This window comes from Emydura macquarii, unplaced genomic scaffold (genome assembly GCF_026122565.2).
Source record: "Emydura macquarii macquarii isolate MOO-44397 ecotype Brisbane River unplaced genomic scaffold, CSIRO-AGI_Emac_v2 contig_1644, whole genome shotgun sequence".
Classification (NCBI taxonomy): Eukaryota; Metazoa; Chordata; order Testudines; family Chelidae; genus Emydura; species Emydura macquarii.
In genome coordinates, this window is record NW_027131781.1 from 8222259 (window position 1) to 8231624 (window position 9366).

The following is a 9366-nucleotide window of genomic DNA, read 5'->3' on the forward strand; positions in this document are numbered from 1 at the left end:
CCCTGATTAGAATGTCAAGGCAATACAAATAATTATCAGTAACCCTCTGCGCCCCCTGGTTTGTTTGGGTGGTGCTGTGGGATAAAATGCCCTGCAGAAATAAAAATGATCCTTACCAGTCGTCCTTCTAGCTAAGGTGGTGGTTGTGTCACTAGGTCCCAGTTAATTGTTATTTATATTGTGCAGTTTATGAAGTGTAACAGCTGAATGAGCTTTAAAAGATAAATGGGTTCTCAGGAGCATGGCCTTGTGCATGCTCTATACATGGGGAAACTCCACCCCAAAGAGCAGCAGTGACTCCAGGAAGACCGTTGTCTGCCTGCTGAAGAAATGATCCCCTTTCACGAGCCCATAAGAGGTTAATCTGTCTATGTAGCCAGCCCCCACTGCTGCACCTCAACCTTGGGCTGGAAAGCTGGCGAGGACACGTTAGTATTGCACCAGGAGGTTCTGTGAATTTCATTAAGTTTTCCATCCACCCAACGTCTCCAGAAAGCCACCTACGCAAGAGAATAGGGCTGGCTCGTTGCTGTGCAACCGACCGGAGTCTCTCCTTTCACACTGACTGCCAAAGCACAGCACCCAGATTGCTGCTTCTGGTCTTACTTACACCAGCAAAACTGGTGAGTTGGTAGAAAAGTAAGTCAGGCTAAATCCAGCCCTTAGACTCTTGGGGTGGCTCCTGAAAACCAGTGGCGAGTCAGGTCAATGCCCCTGCTCCTGCAGGAGTGAGCCTGCTTTCTCCCTGGTCTACAACTAGTCATGAATAGACATTTCCCAGGAAGCAGCATAGCTTGCTTTCTCCCTCTGACGCTGGGCAGTGCCCGTTGCATGTCTAGCTTTACTGGCTGCAGCCCGGAGAAGTTATTTCTGGACTGGCTGTCCTAGCTGGTCCCTCCAGCTGGTGCTGCGGCATGCGTGTGTGTGTCACAGATTCTTGGTTTGGGCTTTGAGGAAAGCTGAGGAACAGATGTGGTAGAACGCCAGGGACATTATCAGCACTGTAGTTAGTTTGGAACAGGGCCTAAAAATATGGCTATGCTGAGTTCACTCGTCTTGCTGTTAATCAGACTTTGTAAGGATATCTTGATTCCCTATTGAAAACAAACTCACCCAAGTATTCAGAGGCTTATGCCAACACTTCAGAACAGCAGTTTTCATTCAGAGAGAGTTTGCAAAGTTCTCTTCGCAAAGCACATTCATTAAATCTTACAGCTTCCCAGTGATGGGGTGTAAATTGTCCTCCCGATTTTTAGAGCACTAAGCTGAGGTCTGGAGGAGTTAAGAGTTGCCTAAAGTGACAGGGACAGAAACAGAACCCCGGCGTCTTGAGTCCAATGCCTGACCTGTGCTCGAACCACTCGCGGCTGTCTTCTCAATCATCCCCGACAGAAATCATGGTTGCATAGCTAGATGCTTGTCACCTCATTAACAGTGTTTCAAGCTTTAAAAAAAAGAAAGGCAAAATGTTTAAACAACTTTCCCTGAAGCTTCTTTTGAACGGGCAAACATATCTAGACAGGATACAATCCTACCCATTTTCCTATTTGTCTCCTGGAACCGCAATGGGACTGTACACAGGACTAAGGCAATCAGGACATGGTGCAAAACTTTGTCTTACAGAAATTCAATGTTTAGAAGACACCCTTACAGATCAACTTGAATACAGAGGGCAAGCAGATCACTGTCGCTGTATCGATGGGTAGCTGCTGTGCAAGCAGTGTCACTGTATGACTGCCTACTTCAACTTAACATTGCACATTGGTTTAAAGTCATATTTTCCTTTGATATTTCTCACCCCACCCAGGGACAAAAATAGTCCAAGTGAGAAAACAGCCCTCTGTTGCCAACTGTAATTCACACTACGTAGCAGCAGTCTCTGCTCTACTGGAGTCTAGCAGTGGGCTTTGATAACTTTTTATGCTGGATAAAAATCCAGAATAAAATAACCCATTAAAGCCTTTTGGCAGCTTAGGCAGAAATCATGTCTCTGTGCTCCTTTGACTGCAGACCATTCGTATCTCTCTCACTGCTCATTAGGTGAGGAAAGTTCTATACTGATGGTACATTCAGCAAGGCAATGTGAGATGCAAATTAGACTCCAGCATGGCTAATCAGAGGAGTAAGAATGGCAGGGCCAGTCCCCTTTTCATGCTATTGAATGGGGCCATCTCTTTTCAGGACTCATGTATTCTCATGTCTCTAGACCCTGAACCAATTTGCAAATGACTCCTTGCTTCTGCTAAAATAACAAAGCTTTTAAGTGGAGGCTATTGCATTTACTTCACGATGAAATATCCAATCCAAGCACTTCACAGACCAACACGGGGCCTGCTTCTGCCCCCCTGAATTCAATGCCAAAGTTCCAGTGGGATCCAGATCAGGCTGAGAGTGCACGCATGACTGTGAAATATCAAGTGCACAGTTTGGACAAGCCAAGATAAATAGATGATGTGAACAGCATGACATGCAAAGTCTCTGTTGCTAACCCAAGCTCTTATCAGACATAGGCACATCTGTAGCTCTTTAAGCACCTAAATGTCTAAGGATAAAGTCCTTGGGGTGTTAAAGGACCTGGCCTCTGAATTTTTCCAATGACTTCTCAATCTGCATTAGACTTTTGAGACCCACCCCCGGCTAAACAGACCAAGAGTCAAACGGGCTGTGAGTGCTCCAAGTTTGCCAGCTCCAGGATCTGCACTGGACTCTTGCAACATGACAAAACTTAAAGCCAGGCTCTGGGATGGTGAGAGGAAAAATGCCTTCCTAACCCTGAACAGTGATCAGCCAAAGCCCTCAGCTTTCCAGAAAGTCCACCCAACAAACCGGATAGGGGAAGGACAGGCAGGGATGGGGCAGCAGCAAGCGTCTAGTAAGCTGCTGGCCTGGGAGAAGCACCTTGACCCCAGTAGCAGGGGGACGGACCTCTGGGGCAGGAGACCTCAAGGCCTCTGGGGCAGGAAGTGACCGGAGAGCCACCTGAAACGAAGTCCTCACACCTCCACGAGGAGCTTGAAGGGAACAGATGGCGCTTCCATTGCGCATCCCCACCGCACTGGGAGGAGAAGCAGAAACTGTCTCAGTCTTCCCCATAGGTCTGAGGATGCCGTGAGCAAGCACTGAATCGTCCAACAGGTAAGGGTGATATGAGTGTATGGTATGCCAAGCTCTCGCAGATCTTTTGGTGTCATTCCAATGGTTTTAGCTTTATTAACACATGGCAGTGGCTCAGGTTATAATCCTACTCATTAAACTCTGACCCCGTTGTCAAACAATGACAAATTTCCAAACAATTGCTCCACACACAAAACAGGCTCAGGGACTCTATCTAAGAGAAAAATGGGGTGAAGGTGGGAGCGGGGTGGCAGAATACAGATCAGATGGCCTACTTGGGTCTTTACTGTGGCTTTAAATTGTCTGAAGGACACAGTCATGGATCGTTTTAACCCAGTAAGCTGCTTATGCCTTCTCTTTCACTTCAAGATGGCATTAAGCTATAAAGAGCTTAGTAACACACCTCCAGAAAGCTCTCCCATGTGATCACACCATACACGGCACATATGCTGCATTGGGTGAGTGCATTTCCTTCCTCCTTCAACACGTAGACCTGAATAGGAAATCCCACTGGCAGCATAAGCTAGGCCTTTCTGCAGGAGAATACGGTGCTGACATGATGCTGTCACACTGGGGGCAGGCCAGCAGACGAGACTGGTATGAAGAGAGCATGATGCTGCTAGGGGCTACAGCACAGTGCTGCAGTTCAAACGAAACGGCTCAGTACAAAGCGACATTTCATTTAGAAATTATGATGATTTTCACCGTCATGTTTCCATGTCGACATTTTCCAGAACTCTGTGAAAAAGTTGGGTATTTCAACTGTTTGACTAGATACAACAAACGTCACAATACTGGAATTTCCCCGGATGAAAGTTCCATTTTCCAACCCGCTCTAGGCAGGATGCTAGGATGGAGACATTCACTTTTCTTTCCTCAGGGGAAAAAACAGCATTTTAAATAATAATCAAGATCTATTTTCATGGAATGGAAGAATAGCCCAAAGCTACCATGTCCCAGGGCTGCTGTCTGAATTTAACATTGCCTGTGATAGTGTTTCATTTACATTCTTCCTGTTGTTGCTTCTCTTGGTACAGGAGATGGGGAAAGGAAGGGGAAGGGTGAGTTCTGTGGCAGAGTAAATGTGCATAGGTTACTAAGTGGGTAAATCACTTCTCAGTGATTGTTCAATAGCATCTTATGGTAATAGCTAGACAGAATAAGAGAACCATTACTTCTGATCTGATCTTTGCAGCTTGGGTCCCTCTCAGCTGAGAAAAGCAGCAATCTGGAGCACAGCAATTGTTGAAGAGCCACCAACACTACAGTATAGCAAGGGCCATTCGCTCAGTACTGACTTGGAAGATGACTGCTAGCTAATGAATAAGCAGCATCACTTCCCTAAGTATCTGCATTTTCTTATGTGAGATCTCATGAGTTCAAAGGCAGAGGTTTGTGTAGCTGCAGATTATGAGACAGTTAAAGTAGATCTTTGACTTTGTGCAGTGAGAGAGAAATGAACATTTACTCATAGTGGGGGTTGGGAGATGGAAGAGGAAAGAACATCTCAAGGACTTATTTTGAAATCTGGAATTTTGAAGATTGTCGTCTGGTATGCTCTAGAACAACCAGAGTTAATGGACCTTCAAGGTAGAGGGCAGAACAACAGAAGCATATAACTGAGGCATGAAGCTTTGCTTTCTTCAAAGGTGTCAGATGCAAATTAGTTCTCTAATGAAAATTCTAATGGCAGCAGCTCCCAAACGTGTAGAAATAAAGGTGAACAATCAGCTGGGTACATGGAGAAAAGTCTTACTCTTCTGTATGTGAGCCCTTCACAACAGTATTAATGGAAAATGACAAAGACTCCAGGTCAATTGAAAAATATATTTGCATCCAATCACAAACAAGAGATCTATGGTCCAGGACGGTGTAGGATTTCATGCCCCCTTTCTCCTAGTTTTGAAGGGGCACTTACCTGGATTTCACACAAGTGACCTTGCCGACTCTTTTGGAGTCAGACTTCTTTAAAAAAAAAAATTAAAAATCAAAACTTTGCTAACAGATCACAGTGAACCCACATCAGGCAACATATCAACATTTGCATCAAACGGCTTTTATTCACAATTCTTGTCTTGTATCATTTATATTTACTTTTGTTTCCCCCTCCCCAACATGAAATTCAGAAGTCTTAAGTAAGAGTAGAAGCAAAGGCAGCCAAATCCTCTTCATGGGCAGACTGCATGAGAAACTTCAGTGCCAGTAAAGCAATCACAATTATCTGAGGCTGTCTCAGGAACAGTTTGATTTTTCTAATTGCTCTAAAACTAAAAATTGAAGTATAAACATTTTAAAATTGTATTAAGGCTGATTTATTTAACAGCGACAGGAGAGTAGGTAAAAGAGCCTAAAGTGAATCAAAAGCAACCGCCTGAGACACTTATGCTACTAGCACCAATACATACCTGTCGTCTACTGTGAATAGGCTTGGAAGGAACAAGTCCTATAATGTACCCCGTGCTCATCTAATCCCTAGCAGTTGGCACTCTGAAGAAGGAGCGCCATTTAGCAGTGCACCAATTAAATAGATGCTGTTTATCTTAACAACAGCTGCTCAGATACAAAGGCTTGTTAAAGCCAAAAAGCCAACATCTGGGGCCAAACTTCTCCAAAATTTGAGATTGGTTTGAACCTGGTCACTATTTAAAAGTACTGAACACATAGAAGTTCTCATGTGACTACAGAGAGCAGGTGCAAAGTGAAGAGGATGAATTTTGTGTTCCTTGCATTTTGTGTTCCGACGCCTACTTGATGTTAGGGAAAGGGCGGTTTGTGGGGATTCTTATCGCCAAACAACATACAGATAGCATGAGGATGGCTCATAGATGGCAAGGAAGAAAAAAAAAAAAAGCTCCTTCCTGGACTGTTCATAGACACAGCTGAGAATGAAACTTGAGTTTGAGAAGCTGTATCTTTTATCACAGTCAGGCAGGCTAACCTAAAGACTGGAAATACTGTGCCTATCTTATTGGGAAGAGATTTTACCCTACGCTCCACAGGAGATTCTGGGCATATATGCAAAAACGACCTACTTGGGAATGATGGGGGTATATACCTCCACACGGGGGACAAAGGGGTTGAAGTGGCCTGAGGCCACTTAACCTACAGGGCTGCATCTGGAGGGGTGTTACTGTTAGTCATAAATGATGGTCAAACCCAGCTGGGGAAGGGCATGGCCCAAGCATAATTTTTTCAGGCCCAGTACAAACTTGTAACATGGGCCACTCACACACACATACCACAATCCCTCATCCCATACATACAATCTCATGAGCCAAGAAATTTTTTTTCCTCGTGGTAATGGGGGTTGCGGCTTGGGCTGGGCCCCCCAGGACCTCCAGGCCATTGTAAAGCGTACCCTTTCCCCCCATGTGGGGACCCTGGACAGCCCTCTAGAAAATGGGAATGAAGCCCAGGAATTTGGGTTAATGTAAGGAAGGTTTAAAGCTGAGGTGAGCCTGCCAATAAAGCAACGACCAGCTGAGCTGAAGATTCAGTTGTTTTGCTATTTTCAGTTGGACTTGAAGGGCCTGTGAAGGGTTGGACTCATACCTGGCTTGGCCAGAGCGTCAGGTCCCACCAATGGCTGAAACAGGCCAAAGATGGTATGGGGAAAACTGAGGCACAGTTGTTGCAACTCCATATCTGGCCACCAGTGGGCCTCATGTGGGGGCAATTTTCCTACAGTGGGCTTTAATTATGTATTTTGTTTTTCAGATAATGAACTCTAATCTGGTGCCATTTACAGATTCTGTAAGGAAATAGGTGAATTTACAGTACTTTCATAAAGCTAGCCAGATAAAGCAAGCAAACATTGGATTTTACATTGAGAGAAAGCTGTCCAGGTTCTTTCAAGAGAGCAGTCATATAACCTGAAAAAATATTAATTTATGTAACCTGACAAAGTCCAATGAAATGAAAGTGAAACATTTTCAATACTCTGCTCATAAACCAGTGTATGGTGTTTGTGGACTTTTTGTTTTTTTAAACTAAAAGGAAATAGTATTTCTTTGTAAACAGAGCCAGAATATTGAGGTGAATGAAACTGAGGGACCCAAAATGACATTAGAATGATCTCTAAGAAGTCATGCATTACAAAAGCTGTATTGCAACATGTTACTATCTTTGTATGACAGTAAAGATGAATACTATAAAAGAATGACATGAAGTTGTCAAGTATGCAGCAGGCAGACCAGTTTAGCTGAAATAAGAACCAACTCAAACACCCACTCAAACTTCAGACTGAACCTTTAAAGGCAAAAGAATGTTTCTTAATAATTAGATCATGGGATCAGGAGTTAGGACTCCTGGATTCTATTCCCAGCTCTGCCACTGACCTGCTGTGTAACCTTGACCAAGTCACTTAGGACCAGCTTTTAAAAGGTGTTTAGGCACCTTCACATGCATATAGGCACCTAGTAGGATTTTCAGATCACTTAAGTGCCTAACTCCCAATCCATCCCACCTGTAAAAGGGATAATACCAAGGGGTTACGAGCCTTAATTGTGAACAGATGGTCCTGGCCTTTGAGCTCACTAGAAATCCATGTGGGAGGGTTCAAGTACAGAATTCACTTCCGCACTTGGTCCAACAAGGCCCTAATTGGCTCATGTTAATTGCACTTTACACCATCTATCTGGGACAGCACCTTGGTCATCTGCACCTCTGTGGTTTGCTGAAGAGCATTCCTTTAGGTCTCACGCCTCCCATCATTTCCTCTCTATGGGTGGGGACCCACATCCCTCTCCTTCCAGAATGGGCATCTAGACATGCAATCTCCCTGCAATTTACTCTGACTGTCCCAGCAGGTCTGACCATAGTCCAGCACCTGCTATTCGGCTCTCTCCCAGGGGCTATGCCAGCATTCACCAGCAACCTGCCAACTTTCACAAAGCACAGTACATTTATTTTAGGACAAAACCATTACAGATGAAGCATAGCATAAAACAACAGCCTACATGTTTGCAATGCTTACTGTCATCCATCTCCCAGGTGGAGACCCTGACAGATCCCAGTCCTTCACACCCTTCCAGCAGGGTTTTGCCCTCCTGGTTAATCTCAAATCAGTTTTTGCATCAAATGAGGGATGCTAAATCAGTTCAAGATGATCCTTTATACCAAAACCCCATTCTTTGTCTCCTGGGCCACTTCAAGCTTGTCTGACTCAGTCTATGCAATTCCCCCCAGCAGGTGGTACTTCTCTAGAGTTGATTACGTGTCCCGGGATTTGCAGAAATTACACCCCATTGATTTTAGTGCCTGGAAGATAACACTTCCCAGAGCCAGAATACCATCCCTAGCTCACAAAGATACATATAACACTGATGGATAAAAGTTTATGAAAAGTTTATAGTATTTGGCACACATCAGTAGAATAGCCTTTTCATGTTTCCATGCTTCTGAAGTCTCACATCTGTCATGCTATCTATTCACGCATTGCTCGATTTTTCAAAGGTGCTGATCACCTGGTAGCTTCCACTGACTGCAACAGAATTTTGTGAATGCTCAGTGCATCTGAATATCAGGGCATCACTCTTTCGCCTAAAAAGGGTGGCTTGAGTTTCTGTTGTGGTTTGGGGAAGCTATTTTTAGATAATGTATTTTTAAAAAAACACGTTTCTTAAGACAAGTGGGTCTTACAAATGGGGGGCAGGTGTCCGTTAACCATATTGTACTGCATTTAAGATATGAACTTAAAGATCTCTGAGTCAAGCTGCCCCTTCATTACCTTCAAGCATCACTCGTTTCATTCTTACAGAACATTCTGCCTTTTGCCCAAACTCATATTAAATCACATGGGGGGGAACACATCAAAAGGGTCATTTTTCTGAAAGCTCCAATATAACATTTGCTAGAATATTTTTCTGTCTCCTCTCCAAGATGTTTCACCTTTTGATCTTCCCACAGCCCCCTCGCCATGCTCTGTATGAGAGGCCCTTATCAGCCGCCACTAGGTTAGTCAGATGGCGAGGCAGCCAGCCATGATTGATAGGTGATCTTGCAACAAGAGCCTGTCAATACTGACATTCCTCATTACCATGCAAATGAGCGTCAGGGTTGTTGAGACGGAGCCAGTCCTCCACAGCTACCTGCAAGCTGCACCCAGAAAGTCAATCACTTTGCTGGTATACAGAGACCAAAGAACTCCTTTTAGTTTGTGACTCAAGAAATGTTTTGCAAAAGCTCAGGACTCTGTGGCTGAGTGAGAGATGTCTGTACCATGCAACAGCTGCATATAAGCATGTTTCAAGG

At 44.3% G+C, this 9366-nt stretch overlaps 1 protein-coding gene across 3 annotated transcripts in view; it reads right to left on the minus strand.

Moving 5' to 3' along the window:
- Nucleotides 1–9366, minus strand: part of LRRC28 (leucine rich repeat containing 28) — a 142011-nt gene that overhangs the window by 39420 nt on the left and 93225 nt on the right. The window lies entirely within an intron of this gene.